Below are 19,800 nucleotides of genomic sequence, written 5' to 3' on the forward strand. Positions count from 1 at the left end.
AAATGGGGTAGGTGCTGATCACTGAACCTAATTAATTGACTATTCCCACTCCAATCTACATTAAATTGAGGTAGGTGCTGGACACTGAACCTAAATATTTATTATTACCACTCAAATCTACATTACAATGGGGTAGGTGCTGGACACTGAACCTAATTAATTTACTATTACCACTCTACTCTAGAATAAAATTGAGTAGGTGCGGGACACGGAACCTAATTAATTTACTATTACCACTCCAATCTATAATAAATTGGGGTAGGTGCTGGACACTGAACCTAATTATTTTACTATGACCACTCAAATCTACATTATAAATTGGGTGGGTGCTGCACACTGAACCTAATTAATTGACTATTCCCTCTCCAATCTACATTAAATTGGGATAGGTGCTGGACACTGAACCTAATAATTTACTATCACCACTCCAATCAACAACAAATTGGGGTAGGTGCTGGACACTGAACCTAATTATTTGACTATTCCCACTTCAATCAACATTAAATCGGGGTAGGTGCTGGACTTTGAACCTAATTAATTGACTATTCCCACTCTAATCTACATTAAAATGGGGTATGTGCTGGACACTGATCCTAATTAATTTACTATTCCCACTCTAATCTATATTAAAAAAGGGTAGGTGCTGGACACTGAACTTAATTATTTTACTATTCCCACTCCAATCTGCATTGAATTGGGGTAGGTGCTGGACACTGAACCTAATTAATTGACTATTCTCACTCCAATCTACATTAAATTGGGGTAGGTGCTGGACACTGATCCTAATTAATTTACTATTCCCACTCCAATCTATATTAAAATAGGGTAGGTGCTGGACACTGAACTTAATTATTTTACTATTCCCACTCCAATCTGCATTAAATTGGGGTAGGTGCTGGACACTGAACCTAATTAATTGACTATTCTCACTCCAATCTACATTAAATTGGGGTAGGTGCTGGACACTGATCCTAATTAATTGACTATTCACACGCTAATCTACATTAAAATGGGGTAGGTGCTGGACACTGATCCTAATTAATTTACTATTCCCACTCCAATCTATATTAAAATAGGGTAGGTGGTGGACACTGAACTTAATTAATTTACTATTCCCACTCCAATCTATAATAAAATAGGGTAGGTGCTGGAAACTGAACTTAATTAATTTACTAATCCCATTCCAATCTACATTAAAATGGGGTAGGTGCTTATCACTGAACCTAATAATTGACTATTCCCACTCCAATCTACATTAAATTGAGGTAGGTGCTGGACACTGAACAAAATTAATTTACTATTACCACTTAAATCTACATTAAAATGGGGTAGGTGCTGGAAACTGAACCTAATTAATTTACTATTACCACTCTACTCTACAATAAAATGGGGTAGGTGCAGGACACGGAACCTAATTAATTTACTATTACCACTCCAATCTATAATAAATTGGGGTAGGTGCTGGACACTGAACCTAATTAATTTACTATTATCACTCAAATCTACATTAAAATGGGGTAGGTGCTGGACACTGATCCTAATTAATTTACTATTCCCACTCCAATCTATATTAAAATAGGGTAGGTGCTGGACACTGAACTTAATTAATTTACTATTCCCACTCCAATCTACATTAAAATGGTGTAGGTGCTGGACACTTAGTCTAATTAATTGACTATTACCACTACAATCTACATTAAATTGAGGTAGGTGCTGGACACTGAACCTAATTAATTTACTATTACCACTCAAATCTACATTAAATTGAGGTAGGTGTTTGACACTGAACCTAATTAATTTACTATTATCACTCAAATCTACATTAAAATGGGATAGGTGCTGGACACTGATACTAATGTATTGACTATTATCACTCAAATCTACATTAAAATGGGGTAGGTGTTGGACACTGAACCTAATTCATTGACTATTCCCACTCCAAACAACATTAAATTGGGGTAGGTGCTGGACACTGATCCTAATTAATGTACTATTCCCACTCCAATCTATAATAAATTAGGGTAGGTGATGGACACTGAACTTAATTAATTTACTATTCCCACTCCAATCTACATTAAAATGGGGTAGGTGCTGATCACTGAACCCAATTTGTTGACTATTCCCACTCCAATCTACATTAAATTTGGTTAGGTGCTGGCACTGAACCTAATTAATTTACTATAAACACTCAAATGTACATTAAAATGGGGTAGGTGCTGGACACTGAACCTAATTAATTTACTTTTACCACTCAAATCTACATTAAAATGGAGTAGGTGCTGGACACTGAGCCTAATTAATTGACTATTATCACTCAAATCTACATTAAAATGGGGAAGGTGCTGGACACTGAACCTAATTCATTGAAAATTACCACTCCAAGCTATATTAAATTGGAGAAGGTGCTGGACACAGAACCTAATTAATTTACTATTACCACTCTACTCTACATTAAAATGGGGTAGGTGCGGGACACGGAACCTAATTAATTTACGATTACCATTCCAATCTATAATAAATTGGGGTAGGTGCTGGACACTGAACCTAATTAATTTACTATGACCACTCAAATCTACATTTAATTGAGGTAGGTGCATGACACTGTACCTAATTAATTTACTATTAGCACTCAAATCTACATTAAAATGGGGTAGGTGTTGGACATTGAATCTAATTAATTGACTATTCCACTCCAATCTACATTAAATTGAGGTAGGTGCTGGACACTAAACCTGTAGTGGCAATAGTCAATTAATTAGACTCAGTGTCCAGCACCTACACCATTTTAATGTAGAATTGAGTGGTAATAGTAAATTAATTAGGTTCAGTGTCCAACACCTACCTCAATTTAATTTAGATTTGAGTGGGAATAGTAAATTAATTAGGTTCAGTGTCCAGCACCTACCTCAATTTACTTTAGATTGGAGTGGGAAAAAGTACATTAATTAGGTTCAATGTCCAGCACCTACTCCATTTTAATGTAGATTTGTAGCACCCACAAACTGCCCAACACAAACCTGTACTATCACCCGTTATATATTTATTAACATCGGTGAGGTCCACAGCAAGAAAGTCTGACCAATCACACTGTTTGTACTAGTGTATAGTGTTTACCATAGAAATTGAAACTTTTCAAGTTTCACGAACTACTTCTTACCTGGTTAGTGAGAAGTAGAGACCTCACCCCACCTGGCTGCGGCTCAGGAAAAAGGTGAAGCACCGCGCTACAAAAGTGAATAAATCAAAACCATTCGAATCACTCACTATAAGTGCCAACAAACGGTCAAAAGTTGCCAAAAAGTATTATTCTAAGTAAATACGTACAAGGAGTAGAATTACTAGCAAGGTAAGAGAGGCGGTGAGATGTTCTAACCGCTCCAAACAATGAATCCATAATTGTAAAATCGCTGTAGTAGTAGCGATATGTAACCTATAATGTGGATTGTGGTAGCTTGATGACAATAGAAAAATGCCCAAAGAAGTTCTACTTTGCTGCCCAAATGCCGAAGATTGACCCAGCATAGGGGCAGACAGTTTCGCTGTTCTTCTTTGCTGCCCAAATGCCCAAGATTGACCCAGCATAGGAGCAGACAGTACGGCAGTATGGCAGTATATGGTATCCGCGCACCACACATGGTGGTATATACTTGTCAAATGGTTGCGTGTTACCGCTACAAAATCTACAGACAGCCCTGGCATAAAAGCCTGTTGTGTTATTATCACTGCACCTATAGAGTGCAGTGGTGCAGTATGAACCCAATCGCACATAGAGTGTGCGCTTCAAGCGGGAGTCGCGTTTTCGTATCTATTAAATTCTAAGTGATAAATGCCCAAGGACGAGAAGAGAGCTCACCTCTCCGTCGGTACTTCGTTCAGGCATCTGTGCCGTCTGGGGAGGTGCCGGCAGTTTGTTTACCAGCGCTTATATCATCTCTATTCGGATTCGCCGGCACAGTCACGTGGCGCGCTGAATCGCCGCGTCACGCATTGAAAGTTGTCTTGGGGGCTGTGAGTGGAGGAGCCCGCGGCTGATGTAGCCAATCGAGCGCTTTTGTTTCGGTAGTCAAGGTGATGGTTAAGCAAATGGACGCCATACTAGGCATGGGCGGAAAATCCGTTCCGCTCGCGGATTTTGCGGATTTTCGGGAAATCCGCAATCCGCGAGATTTGCGAATCTCCCGCAAAATCCGCAAATCCGCGAGCAGCGGATTTTGCTCGCACTGCTCGCACTGTTCGCGTGAGTTCGCGTGAGTTCGCGCCCCGCGAATAAGTGCAAAATTGCAGAAATACGATCTTAGCAAAACTGAAAGTAACTACTTACCAGGTTCAAAAGTTCAGGCTCATCATTAGTAGCCATTTCCTGTAGTGCTTCCTGAGGGGCCCCTCCAGAGTTCAGTTGCCAGTTGAAACTATTATGTGACCCTGCTCTGAACCTCAGAATAGTTACACATATGCCACAAAGGTCCTGAATTACAGCTAAGGGAGACAAGCAGGAGCCAGGCTGGAAGTTAAAATCCATTAATCAGCCCCTAATTCATTATTGTCAGTTGGGGCAGGGCAGGTGTTGTAACTAATTTTGCAACAATGAAAGCACTTAGCAAGTGCAAAAGATCACTAATCAGGGCGCACTAAGGAAGCAGGTGCCAGCTAAAAAAATATTCTGTGACACATTAATCAGCCCCAAATTAATTCAGGTCACTTGAGGCAGGGAAGGTGTGCTTTGCTTTGCCGAAAATAATGTACACTGGACAACCAGAGGGTGTGGTGATGAAACAGAGGGTGGCATGGGTGGGCCAGAGGGTGGCATGAGTAGTCAGAGAGTGGCAGTGGTGACAGAGAGTGGCAGTGATGAAGAAGAGTGTCCCAAACAGGCTGGACACGTAGAAACAACAAGTTCGCGAAACTTGCGACCCGACAGGTAAGTTCGCAATTTGCGAAAGTGTACAAAACCCTCGCGAACTGGCAGAAACACGGGCGAACACAAAAAAAAAAAATCCGCAAATTCGCGGGAATTCGTGGATTTTGCGGATTGCGAATCCGCAAATCCGCAAAATTCGCGAACGCGAGATCCGCAAAATTCGCTCATGCTTACGCCATACATCTAAAGCGTAATAGTCAATGAATACGGGATCAACGCTCAGACCTTGCGTTTAAGATTTACATTAATGCCCGCTAAAAGAAAAATTCAATGACCACATTAATAAGGTTCAACAGAGTCCGTATAACCACTCGTGGGCAATTAGACAAGAGAGATAGAGGGAAATTTAATGGACCCCATTATTAAGGTTCACCAGAAACCACATTAATATACAGCCGTATTTATATATAACCATACCTGTATACAATCATATATAGTCATATATAATCACTTGGGGATAGTTGGATTAGAGGGCTGGTAGTCTGCTGATATCAGAACGAGGACCAGGGTATGTCGTCATTCAGTCCTGCCCGATCGGTGCCCAGTTTCAGAACCCATCTCTGTTCTTTCTTGAGCAGGAAGTCACTCACATTCGTCACGTGAGACGGAATGAACGGTTTCTCCAAGACCGTCCATTTAAAAGAGGTGGGTGTATGGTTCAGGTTAATGAAGTGGGTTGTAAGCCTAGTGGCCTGCCACTTGCAGTTGATGGTACTTCTGTGTTCAGATAGCCTCACCTTGATCTTACGGGTGGTCATCCCCACATATCTAAGCCCACAGGGACAGGTGATTAGATAAATAAGCTTATCGCTGTTGCAATTAGTAAACTTTATCTGCCTCCAAGGCCTGGACATCCCAATATCGATCTCTCTGGTTTTGGACGTTTGGGCACATGATTGACATGTGCCGCATGGGTGATGGCCTGACACAGGGGGTAAGTCCCATAGGGTACCCACCGCTCTGGGGGTCTCATCTTGTGGTCTAGTATGAACCATTCTATCTCGTAAATTGGGTCCCCTCTTGAAAGAGAACAACGGTTGTTGGATAGAATGGGGTCCTGAGTTCAAGATTGACCAACGTTTCCTCACTGCCTTTTTTATGTTGTTTGACAATGTACCAAAAGTATGTACAAAGGTAAGCCTCTCCAGAGGTGCCTTCAGAGTAGTGGGTTCTAGCAATGCTGCTCGATTATTATTACTAGCCCGCTTCATGGCCCGATGTACCAGTCGGCGAGGATATTTTCTATTGACCAACTGGTTCTTGAGTGCAGTAGAATGCATCTTGAAGGCTGTGTCAGTGGAGCAATTTCTCTGAATCCGTAGAAATTGCCCAAACCTGACCTGGCCCTTTGTATTTATCTACTTCTCCAGTCACATAGCTAGAGACGGCATCTTACTTTACTGTCCTGATCAATTTCCTGTAGGCTTTTGACCCTCTGATACTTTCTGGTAAAATATGTCTATAGGGCGTGGACTCAGAGCTGGTCGTTAAATTGCCCTTGGGTCCCCTTTAAATGTATGTGTTATAGTTACTGGGAAATCTACGCTTTTTGTCATTTTGGAATGGGTACCTCCCATTTTGACTACCTTTGCGTATAAATGGATTGCTTTATTTTATTTTTTTGAAATGTAAGCGGATCTGTTGGCTTTGGTAAGCATTTGACCATGAATCATTTCCGTTGATGTGAACATGCGAATGTGTCTTAGCAAGTGAAAGGTGCATTCATCTCAGAATTCAGCGAGTGACTACTGCAAACGAATCCTCCCGGCAGACTGAAAGTTAGAGAGGGGAAACAAAGACTGGAAATAGTCTAATACGTAGGTTGTTAATGCCCAGCAGCAGCCATCTTGCACATGATGTTTTAGGTTGTAATGTCAGCAGTGGAAGGGTGACCACACATTGTAAGGTCCAATCTGGGCTACGAGCGTCCACTCTGTGGGCCAACAGCATCTTTGTGCAAGTTTTTGACACTCAATTCTTTAATATTTGTACGTCAGTGTAAAGCTGTGTGAGTTGTATGTAATCACATTTCTAAATTACAGGTGTATGTGCCCAGGGCCTCCAAGCCAAGGATAAAACTGACTCCAGCGATCCCTATGTTACTGTTCAGGTGGGAACGACGAAAAAAAGGACGAAAACCATCTACGGAAAGCTGAATCCGGTGTGGGAGGAGAACTTCCATTTGTAAGTGGCATGCCAGAATTGCCTATTTTGCTTCCACAAAGCTCTCCCATCTGAACGTATAAAGACACCTTCATGAGTGAAAGGGTACCTGTGATTAAAAAGTACTTTCTCCATGAAGTGAAATCTAAGATGCTGTGCCTATAATGCTCATCATGAAGATATTGTGAGCCGAAGGTGTACCTGTGAGTTGGCTGGCTTGCTGTTACCATAGTTTCTAGACAGGAACTGGGTGTCTTTGCACATAATAAGATGACTCATGACCTGGATACTTAAAAGGCCTCTAAATACCCACCATTTAAAAAAAAAATACTTTAAAAAAAATATAGACTGGGTTTCTTTTCCAGTTTCTATTTAAGGTCCATTAAGGTTCTTACCCTGCCTCATGGCTTGAGTCACACTTCAGATATCGTTCATCAATTGGGTAAACGAGGAACCCATAATAGTTAAGGTCAGATCAGGTTGATGTGTTTGGCCATGTAACAAATAGAACAGACTCCTCTAACAGTTCTGACCTTCAAAGAGTTCAAGCTATTACTTTGGGTTTCCTGGTATCTTGAAGTTATGAAATGGTGAGTAGTAACTGGACATCTGCCTGAATTGGTGGATGTGCTTACCACCCACCTGTCTCTTCATTTTTTGCCTATCTAGAGGGCGTGGATGGTGTTTTACCAGCAAGGGTACATGTAATCAGTTGGGCTGCTTTATTTTGGGTGCAGGCACCATTGTCCACCAGCTTTCTCATGTCTGTGCTTCTCAAACTATAAGAATGCACAAATAGCCAAAATGTGCTAGGTGAAAACTCCCTGGTGTCAGGAACATTTTTAATTTTCCAAATACACACTTTCATAGTGCCAATTGATCCACCATGGCGCTATGGCATGGCAGACCCGGAGCTGCAGGGATTTTTAAGAACCAAGGCAGCACCAACCATTTGAGATGAGAGCCACTTTTGGTGGAAAAGGATAGCTTGTTCTGTGGTGAACTTTAGATATGGATGTGCAGCTGCAACCCGGATGGCAGAGGTGGCGCCTTAACAATAGAAGCCTTTGCTGCCAGCCAGTTAAACTCTCAAATGGCAGCGTTCATCTGTTCAGGCCCCATCCTTCAATAAAACCCCAACATGACCACTGCTCTAGGGATAGTGGCTTTAATTGACCATCATCAAAGACAGAGCGGGACCCAAAGATATCCACAGCTGAAGATACTGAGGATGCCATAGCCTTAAGATGATCTCTGCACTAGGCACAATCATCCTAGGAGGGTCATCACTAAATGCACAATTATTATAAGATAGTAAATCTCCAGACAAGATGAGCCTGCCTATATTGTTCATTCCTCAATGCATGTGGAGCCTACAGTGTGCATCCCTATGGCATGGCACACCCCTTAATGCATGGTGAGCTAATAGGCTCATTATCAGTGCACAATTAACCTAAGGTGGTCACTTCTCAAGGCATGGTGTTATCTTTTGTTCATTTGTATAGCACACTAATCACCTGAGAGGGTGTCCAGGTGCTTGGCAGGTGTGTTGGTGTGAGGTCACTAAGGTGCATCTGCGGACAGCCAGGTCTTCAGCTTCTTGTGGAACTAATATGTGCAGAGGAGGCTTTTATGTGTTGAGGGGGGTTGTTCAATGTCTTGGGTGCGATGTAGGAGAATGAGCTACCTCCAGTTTTGCTTCTGCAGATACAGGGAGTGCGAGTGTGAGAGTGAGGCAGAGCATAGGTGTATGATGGCTTAGTGAAAGTGTATGTGGCTGTTTAGATATTCTGGTACTGTGTTGTGTAGAGCTTTGTACATGTGCGTGAGTAGTTTGAATTGGCTGCACTTGTGACTGGGGAGCCAACAAAGCTTCCTGAGGTGTGGTGTGCTATGGGTGTGGAACACTGCAGTGTTCTGGATGGTTTGGTGCTGTGTATGAGTTGTATTGAGATTTTGGCAGAAAGAGTGTTGCCATACTCCAGCCTACTAGTGATTAATTCTTGTGTGACGGTCCATCTGCTGTTCTGAGGCAACCATCTGAATATCTTTCGCAGCATGCATAGGATGTGGAAGCAGGAGGTGCACACTGCGTTGACTTGAGCCATCATGTTGTCATCTAGGATCATCCATAAATTTCTTGCGTGGTCTGTGCGTGTTGGTCCCAGCCAGAGCCAGTCACCTATCAGTTAATGCTGAGCGTAAGATGCATGATGAGTCTACAAGAGTTACCACGTAAGGGAGGGTAAACCTGAGATCATATCCTAATAAAAAGCAAACCTAAGATATTGATCTCCCAAGGCGTGAAGAAATTGAAACAGATGCCCATAGCATGACAAATCTTAAAACCTTGATTTCACTGAGCAAGTGAGTCTAATACGTTATTCACTCAAGCTGTGATATTCCTAGGTTGCTCGTCCCTCATTGCACTGTAAGCTTCAAATGGCAATTGCTCATGTCACAATGAACTAAGATGGCCTTTCCCTAGACGAGTAGTAGATGATGCCCCTGTGGCTCCCAGTCAAAATGCGGATCAGCTTCAGAACAGCCTGCTTTACTCATAATGCCCTTCATATCAGAAAACCTGAATATCTGGCAGCCAAACTCAAAAAAGCCGGTCAAGCCAGGAACCTCAGAAGCTCAAACTCTCTCCTACTCATCCCGCCAAAAACTCGAAAACAAAAAACTGCTGGTCGTTCCCTCGCCGGAATTGCACCCAAAATCTGGAACTCCATTTCCCCTCACATCAGAACCATTCCCTCTTTTGTAAAATTCAAAAGCCAGCTCAAAATCCTGTTCCTCTACCATGCCCAAGGGAGTCAATAGGAAAATTCAGAGCGGGGTAACTGACACCTCGCACTGCTCCAACACCATGTCCCCGAGACTACAAAACAGTTGTCCCTTGACAACGGAGCAGACCCCTCAACCAGCATCCTGCAATGTTAATGTGTCGTTCTTGTGTCTCGCTTGTTGTGAATCTCTGCAATGTATCTCCTGTAAAGCGCTCCAATTCCCTCGGGTCAGGCCAGCGCTATATAAAACTTCTAAAATTAAAAAAAAGTTAATAATTAAAAGAAGAGCCTAAGATGTTCCTAATTAATAACATGAGTGTGAGATGTTTATCACTTAGGACAATATAAGCTGAAGATGGTCTCTGCTCAGATTAAGGTAAATCCAAGATGGTTAATGAACCAGGCACACTGTGCATAGGATGATGGACCCCCAATCCACCATTAACATAAGAAGGTTTTTACTCTGGGCACGATGAGCATAAGAGGTAGCAAATCCCTTCAGGCATGCAGAGCCTAATATGGTATTCACTCATTGCTCAATCAACACTTGAAGTTATCTTCTTTGAAGTATGGTGAGTCCAAATTGGTATGCTCTTTGCCAGTATGTGACGAGCCTCAGTTGTCCCCCCTGCCAGAACATGTTCAAATCAATATTGACACAGCTTAGTACACAAGGAGGCCAAAATACAGAAAGTCAGGGTTTAATCTATCAAGCATGTCTACAGTTCAGTGAACACTAAGCTCACGAAGCCCACCATGGTAAACAGTCAAAATATCGACTACAAAATATTGAATGGACATAATATCGAGTTTTAAATATAGAATGGACAAAATATCGACTGGACAGAATATAGACATCAAAAATATCGTTTTTAAGGTAAGTAATGTAATATCGAATGTTAAAAATATAGACAGTTAAAATATCGAAGTATATAATACAGGTTATTAAAGTTATCGAATTTTTAATAATATTGAATATTTTATAGTGTTTTTTTATGTTATTATATGTGTGAAAAGTGTGTATTTATGTTATCATTTATTTTAATTATTGAAATTTGTTTTTTTATTATTTTTGCGTAATTTAATTCTGTAGCGGGTTGTGGGTTTATAGGGAAATTGGGTGGGAAGTAATTTAATTATAATTCATAAAATATGTAAATGTATTTATTGGTATTCATTTTTAATTAATTGTTTCTTAATTTATATTCAGTAATTATTTAAATTTTAATTGGCAGCTAATTTTAATTAATAGATTATATTGCTAATTATGTTAATTTTTATTATTTTGTTTTCTGTAGCGGGTTGTGGGTTTATAGGGCAATTGGGTGGGAAGTAATTTATTTATAATTAATGAAATATGTTAAAATATTTATTGGTTTTGTTTTAGAATTAATTGATAACTACTTTTGTATGGGTAATTAATTACATTTGAATTGACAATTAATTTTATTTAATTGATTAATTGCTAATTATGTTAATTTTAATAATTTATTTTCTGTAGTGGGTTGTGGGTTTATATGGGAATAGGGTGGGAAGTAATTTATTTATACTTAATTAAATAAATACATGTATTTAATTGTATTTATTTTGAATTAATTGTTAATTAGTTTTTAAATGTTAAAATATTAATTGTTAATGTGTATTAATAGGTAAATAATTGTAATAATTAATTTTAATTTCTAATTTTAATTGATTAATTATTATATTATATTAAATTCGAAATTACTTTTAATTAATTTTTTATAGATATTAATTTATATTTATTGAAATAATATATGAAGTATTTAATTTCCCTACTATTGCACTCTCTGGAGTGGGAATTGTAATTTTTACCCCTACGCTATCCAACGCTTTCCCTACTGTTGCACTCACTGGAGTGGGAATAGTAATTTTTACCCCTACGCTATCCAACGCTTTCCCTACTGTTGCACTATTTGGAGTGGGAATAGTAATTTTTACCTCTACGCTATCCAACGCTTTCCCTACTGTTGCACTCACTGGAGTGGGAATAGTAATGTTATCCCCTACGCTATCCAACGCTTTCCCTACTGTTGCACTATTTTGAGTGGGAATAGTAATTTTTACCCCTACGCTATCCAACGCTTTCCCTACTATTGCACTCTTTGGAGTTGGAATAGTAATTTTTACCCCTATGCTATCCAACGCTTTCCCTACTGTTGCACTATTTTGAGTGGGAATAGTAATTTTAACCCCTACGCTATCCAACGCTTTCCCTACTGTTGCACTCTTTGGAGTTGGAATAGTAATTTTACCCCTACGCTATCCAATGCTTTCCCTACTGTTGAACCCACTGGAGTGGGAATAGTAATTTTTACCCCTACGCTATCCAACGCCTTCCCTACTGTTGCACCCACTGGAGTGGGAATAGTAATTTTTACCCCTATGCTATCCAACGCTTTCTCTACTGTTGCACCCACTGGAGTGGGAATAGTAATTTTAACCCCTACGCTATCCAACGCCTTCCCTACTGTTGCACCCACTGGAGTGGGAATAGTAATTTTTACCCCTATGCTATCCAACGCTTTCTCTACTGTTGCACCCACTGGAGTGGGAATAGTAATTTTAACCCCTACGCTATCCAACGCTTTCCCTACTATTGCACTCTCTGGAGTGGGAATAGTTTTTTTTACACTTCTGCTAACGTACGATAATAATATTGGATATTATTTAATTATATTATGTTACTATATATATATGTTTTAACAAATATGATTGTAAAACATTTTTCTTATAACTTGCATTAATTATTTAATTATTATAAGTTAATGTAAGTATTTTGAAGTATATTTTAGTAATTAATTTTTAATAATAATTTAATTTAACACTGTTTTTTATAAAGTCGATATTGTTATAAACAGTATTTTTTTAACGATATTTTGTACTCGAAATTTTTGTACTTACCTGCTTGTAGATACAAATTCGATATTCTGTCTCTCTATATTTTGTCATCGATATTTTTGCTAGTCGATATTCTGTCCCTTGATATTATGTCAGTGATCCGCCCACCACTACATGCAATAAGATAGTGGATGGGAATCCCATGGGCTGTCCAAGATGGCCTCCCCGTTTCACCACCAGAGGCCTTGGAGTCTACTGTGTGATGGTTAACAGGGCAAAACCCCCAAATGAGATAAATAAATAGATTGCATAATAAGTCTAATGCAGACACTGCGTAGAATATGGGCAGTCTAAGATGATGTGAACTATATAATGACAGGGGGATCCTAAGATGGTCGCTGTCCACGCACAGCACAATGGATGACATCTTATTTGAAATGTATGCATTGTAGCCCTTTGCTGAGGGCTGTACTGGTTGTTATTGGTCCTGAACCAGAGTTAAAGGCGGCAAGGGGCAATCATGAGGGAGAGGGCCATTAACAACCGATCTAGCCCAAGGCAGAAGAGCTGTAAGTCTATTAGAACATTCCTTCCACTAATGGTAGAATGTTCTAAATTAAAGAGAGAGAAACATGAAAAGAACCATTGGAATATTGAAATTTCGATCTTATATCAGCCATTATAAACCCGTAGCTACTCCATAGTCTTCAGTGGAGCTTTCAACATTCCAATGTTCTAATGGTGCTTAAATGATTCAGAGGTAAAGGATCAGAAATAGGAACTGAAAATGACACATTTTTTTTTTTTTCCTCAGTGAGTGCCATAACTCCTCCGATCGGATCAAGGTTTGAGTGTGGGATGAAGACGATGACATCAAGTCCCGTGTCAAGCAGAGGTTCAAGCGCGAATCTGATGACTTCTTGGGTCAAACCATCATTGAGGTTCGAACACTGAGCGGAGAGATGGATGTCTGGTACAATTTGGGTAACTATCAAAATATCATAGACATTGCAAATATTATTCAACCCTCTAACCAGAGCATAGCACAAAAAAGTCCACATGGATTCCTAAATAGAAAACACACCCCAAGTGGTATTATTTTAATACCCCAGGTTGGATAGCTGTTCAGCTAGAACAAACTGCTGTCTAGCAACTCCATCAGTGATGCCAGTAATGCTACCCCAAGCTCTACAGCAACACAGAGTCCTTCCCCTTACTGCACTGTCCCTTTAAAAGGAATTACATGCCATGAATAGATAAGTCCCTCTCAGTAGCTGGGACAGTTAGTACTCAAAGCTCCCCAGACTCATCCATCAGAAGTATTGCTAAAACTGTACTCAAATATTATCATCTCTCTAGAGTCATACCTTTTACCAAAAGCCACATTGTGTTGGTAATACTAGGCAGGAGGTGTCCTGACATGGTAATGCCAATAAAGTCCCCCTATGGGGCAGCAGTGCTTTAACACTATTCACAGGCCCTTTAAGCATGGTTGGAGCACTCTGCTCGAGCTGCCAAAGAAGTATTCTACTTGCTGTTCTTAATATTGCTGATGAAGTGTCAATAATAGCTCAGGGAGAGCATCAAGACCAGAATTCACAAACACAGCTTGAGTTGTTTGAAGAATATTAAGAATGCCCATAGTGGACTGATAGGAAAATATCAGAAGCAAGAGTGTTTACAACTCTATGGAAATCTCTGCTGCAAGAGTGCTGATTTCATGAAAAGGTATCTCTGCTGCCAGGGTCATTCTTGTTTCTCTCTGGGGCTACTTGGAAGGTACTGTAGGAAGGTGGATATCTGACTATGGTTACCCCCAAATTTTTGCCTGGTGTTTTGCTGGTTTTTCGACTTAGTTGACCTGGGACCCTGCTATTCAGGACCCCAGGCCCACTGCTCTCTCTGTAAAAATGGATTCCATGTACCTTAGGTACATATCTAATTGGATAATGAGTCACCTTATCAGCCCCTGTACAGTGTACCTTAGGTACCCAGGGCATAGGTGCACCCAGGGCCTACCAGGGGCTGCAGCATGTATTATGCCACCCCTGGCTGGCCTTCCAAATCTGACACAACTGGCTGCACGACAGCTGGGGCAAGGTGGTGTAATCACCCTTTGCTTTAGATATAGTATTCCTATATCTAACCCTAAAAATGGACACATAGATTCCTATAAGTCACTCCTATGGCAGGCCTTAACAATCCTGAAGGCAGAGTGCTTGGAATTATTTGAGATGGTGCTCTGGCATGAGCTGAGCCTGTCTGCAGCTTGCGGAACCAAGTCCTAATAGCTGTTCTATGATAACGCGTACCATATACTCTTAAGTGCATTATAATCCACGCAGTTATTTGCTAACTTTGGTATCGCTTTATCAAAACATGTCGAGTAAGGTGTCATACGAATTGGAATACTAACCCCTCGCCAATTCTGGTGACGGGATTAGCATTCCACCCTTCCAGAGGGACACGACATGTATGTAACTGTGAACCCAGGTTAAAGTTAACTCGAGCCTCAGCATCACAAAATGGATGCTACCACCACAGACACAAGTCTGACCTCCTGCTGCTGGGAGTCCTTCCAGTGAGGAGAGCTTGGACAAAGGGTTTCCTGTCGGGGGCGGTGCTAGCACCATCCCAGACAGGGTTTGGTGTATCCCAGGTAGGCAGGGCTTTACAGGAAGGTGACTGCAAGTGGCACCCCGGTGCTCACTGTGCATATGCCGGCTTGAACCAGTTCCAGGGGCACACCAGCCCCTGAGCTGGGGAAAGTCCGGACAGGGGAGAGGGGTGTAACCACCCCCCTCTTGGTCCCACCCATGGGCAGGACCTAGTCGCGTACCAGCCCCTTTCTTTAGAATAAAGGTAGGAGCGGGGACCCTTCCAAATTAGATCATCTTTGAATCCTGAAACTACTTTCCATGAAAGGAACTCTCGACTTCTTATCAAGATTTCTCCCTTGTGACTAAGGAGTAGTCACCCTGCATCCGCAGGCACCATCCAATCATCTTGGTTTGCTGTAAGTCTCTCCTCTGGATCAAGACTGCCCAGCTCGACGAGACCTGGCTTCCCTGGCACCTCTGACCTCTACCTGCATCGTCAGCTCAGCTGAGATTCGTGGGTGTGAAGAGACCTCGAGGGACCGGCCATCTTCAGAACTGCACGATGCTTGCCCAGCACGACCGCCGAGGGATCCTCGAGTGAGTGCTTTGGGGTCAGAGAATCCCCAACCCTGAGCAGCTCTATCACGGAAGTCCAGCCTCCCAGCATCCACACAATCTGCGTGGGGCCCTTCTGCTCTTTGCTGCTCACCCCATTGTCCGGCTACTTGCCTGCTTGCTTGTGACCCTCTTGACGACGAACGACGACACTTCCATCGCTGGTCTGGTTGCTACAGACTGGCCTTCGCTCCCCTCCAACAGAGGAGCACCCCAGACCCTCCTGGTCCACTCCGGACGCCATTTTGAGTCCACCGCCTGGGCTTGCATTTGCCAAGGGTTGTTGCCCCAATCCTGGGTTTAGCATCGCCGACAGCAGATACCTTCGTGGGACAGCTCACACCTCCATCCTGGTCGCTGACAACGCCTCCTGGTCCGAGAGACTTCAGAGCCCAGCGTCGCCCACTCACCTAGTCGAGGTGACTTCATCCGGTGCCATCCTGGTGCCCATCTGATCACTGGCTAGTGATTAAGAACTTGGTCCCTTCTGCTTACAGGTATCCTCCATCTTCGATCCAGGCTTGGATCACATCGAACTTCATCACTGGTCGCCTGCCAGCAACTTCTTCTTTCAGGCTCCATAGACTGTAACGAGGATTCCCGATGTCTTTTGAACCCTATGCAGCCGCAGCCCCTGGGCTAGGTAACTGGAGTATTTCGGTGCTCCAACATAGGTTAACTATCTAAGTGTCTAGATCCTTTTTCGTTTTCAGCCTACCTAGTCGGATTCGTCCGATAACACTAACTTTACGAAATCTAGTAACTATAGACTTTTTCCCGCATCCCGCGTGAGAGTGCACACTCTGCACCAGATCCCCCTAGGCCTCCTGCTCCTAACCTGAAGGTTCAGTAGTGTAGTCCTAGCGATCCTAAAGCCTCTGGATCTTGTTACTTACCTGCTAGTATTTCGCATTCCACTTTTGTAGTATATGGTTTTTCGTGCACCTCGGACATTTGCGTAAATTGTGCAACTTGAAGTATTCTCTTAAGAGTTTTGTTATGTGCTTAGCTCCCTGACTCATAAAGAGTTCAGGGTAGACTTGTTATAAATAAATACACTTTATTTTTCATAACAACTTGTCTGGTGTCCTTTCACTTGGTGTTCAAGGGGTATATGTGATGGTATAACAGCTGGCTTAACACGCCCTCTAGAGTTTAGCCTAAGTCTGCTCGTGTCCATGCTACTAGGATAGCTGGTCTATAAGGTTGACTTACAACCAATCATCAATAAGGGTCGTTTGGAATGATACACAGTGATCAATAGAATAGTGAGCACTACATATCAGGCCAACTTCTCACATTGGTGAGCAGCGGTTGGGATTTTGAGCTTGCTGTTGTTTTACCACACGTATCCTTAGAATATCATTTGAAAGATCACATAAGTACCAAGGTACATATAACTTAGCTTAGAATACTCTGAGTTCTACTGAACCAGCTGTTGTAGTGTAACAAGGCTTAGCACACCCTCACTACAACTCTTAGCAAAGGATCAGTAGGCAAACAAATAGTGTAGGTAGGTGCATCACTTACACCACACTAGAAGCATGTCTGACCGCGGAGAATCTTCACAGACTCCCTTAGTGGTCATTGACCCTCCACAGGTCATGTCAAGATATGCAGCTCTTAGCTTCCAGGAGATGAGACAACTGTGTACCTCCAGGAAGCTAAAACAGGGTTCTAACCTTACCATCCCATTTCTTATAGGTCTCTTAGAGACTTATGATTAAGCATGAGCGAATTTTGCGGATCTCGCGTTCGCGAATTTTGCGGATTTGCGGATTCGCAATCCGCAAAATCCGCGAATTCCCGCGAATTTGCGGATTTTTTTTTTTTTGTGTTCGCCCGTGTTTCTGCCAGTTCGCGAGGGTTTTGTACACTTTCGCAAATTGCGAACTTACCTGTCGGGTCGCAAGTTTCGCGAACTTGTTGTTTCTACGTGTCCAGCCTGTTTGGGACACTCTTCTTCATCACTGCCACTCTCTGTCACCACTGCCACTCTCTGACTACTCATGCCACCCTCTGGCCCACCCATGCCACCCTCTGTTTCATCACCACACCCTCTGGTTGTCCAGTGTACATTATTTTCGGCAAAGCAAAGCACACCTTCCCTGCCTCAAGTGACCTGAATTAATTTGGGGCTGATTCATGTGTCACAGAATATTTTTTTAGCTGGCACCTGCTTCCTTAGTGCGCCCTGATTAGTGATCTTTTGCACTTGCTAAGTGCTTTCATTGTTGCAAAATTAGTTACAACACCTGCCCTGCCCCAACTGACAATAATGAATTAGGGGCTGATTAATGGATTTTAACTTCCAGCCTGGCTCCTGCTTGTCTCCCTTAGCTGTAATTCAGGACCTTTGTGGCATATGTGTAACTATTCTGAGGTTCAGAGCAGGGTCACATACTAGTTTCAACTGGCAACTGAACTCTGGAGGGGCCCCTCAGGAAGCACTCCAGGAAATGGCTACTAATGATGAGCCTGAACTTTTGAACCTGGTAAGTAGTTACTTTCAGTTTTGCTAAAATCGTATTTCTGCAATTTTGCACTTATTCGCGGGGCGCGAACTCACGCGAACAGTGCGAGCAGTGCGAGCAAAATCCGCTGCTCGCGGATTTGCGGATTTTGCGGGAAATTCGCAAATCTCGCGGATTGCGGATTTCCCGAAAATCCGCAAAATCCGCGAGCGGAACGGATTTTCCGCCCACGCCTACTTATGATGCCAGAAGAGCTTCTAACACAGGCCCTTCTAATCCAGATGGGAACATGCCTCCCTTAGAGGGAACCCTAGGTGATTCTGACCTCAACCTCCTTGAAACTGAAAGTAAAGGGGAGGAAGAGGAGGTATCTGGGGATGAGGCAGACAAAGGTCCAGTAGTAGTCAGTAGGCTCACTAGGACCAACTTAAGCAGGTATGAGAATGGATTTGGGGGACCCCCAGGCCTACTCTCAGGCAGGCTTAACATTGGGAATGGACGAGTTAGGTCTCTCTCTAGAGGCTCTAACAGATTATTCATACCAATGGCTCTCAAGCCTCTTCTCACAGAGGGATGACATCCCCTCAGAGGAGAGAGCATGAAGCTAAGATGACGGAAGTCAATCTGAGGATTGAAAGGGAAGAACTTGCCCTGGCCAAAGAGAGGCTTGCCTTTGCTAGAGAGCAGAAATTGAGTGGGGTAGACCTCACTGGTGGCAGCATTTTACCTAGAGATAAGGACAGGAGTTTAGACACTAGACACCTGAGTAAGATAGTGCCCCCCTTTAAACAAGGGGATGCCATCCACAAATGGATGACTGCTTTGGAGAGGGCCTGCACTGTCCAGTGCATTCCCCAGAGTCAGTGGGCAGCTATCTTGTGGCTCTCCTTTGAAGGCAAAGGTAGAGATAAGCTCCTCAATACTAGAGCTGAGGATGCTAACAATTACCAAGTCCCGAAGAATACACTGATTGATGGGTTTGGCTTAACAACTGAGCAGTACAGGTTGCTGTTCAGAGACACCCAGAAAACACAGTCTCAGTATTGGGCTGACTTTGTTGATTGGGCCACTAAGGCTTTAGAAGGCTGACTATTGGGTAGTAAAGTTACTGACTTCACAGGAGTGTACAATCTTAATATGAGAGAGCAAGTCTTAAATAATTATCAGAACCAGTTATTACACCAGCACCTGGTAGACTCTGATCTGACCTCTCACAGGAATTGGGTAAGAGGGCAGACAAAAGGGTCAGAACCAGGATTAGGCCTAAGAACCAGGGTGGTGACCAAAAGAAGGAATCAACCAAGCCTCAAGAGAAGGGTGGGAATACATCTTCTGTTCAAACCACATCAGGGCCCCAAAATTCCTCTGAAAAGGGTGGG

The 19,800-nt window shown here is 42.4% G+C and overlaps 1 pseudogene; it reads left to right on the forward strand.

The window, feature by feature from the left end:
- Nucleotides 1-19,800, forward strand: part of LOC147659080 (protein unc-13 homolog A-like) — a 111,809-nt pseudogene that overhangs the window by 32,764 nt on the left and 59,245 nt on the right.

This window comes from Lissotriton vulgaris, unplaced genomic scaffold (genome assembly GCF_964263255.1).
Source record: "Lissotriton vulgaris unplaced genomic scaffold, aLisVul1.2 SCAFFOLD_413, whole genome shotgun sequence".
Lineage (NCBI taxonomy): Eukaryota > Metazoa > Chordata > Amphibia > Caudata > Salamandridae > Lissotriton > Lissotriton vulgaris.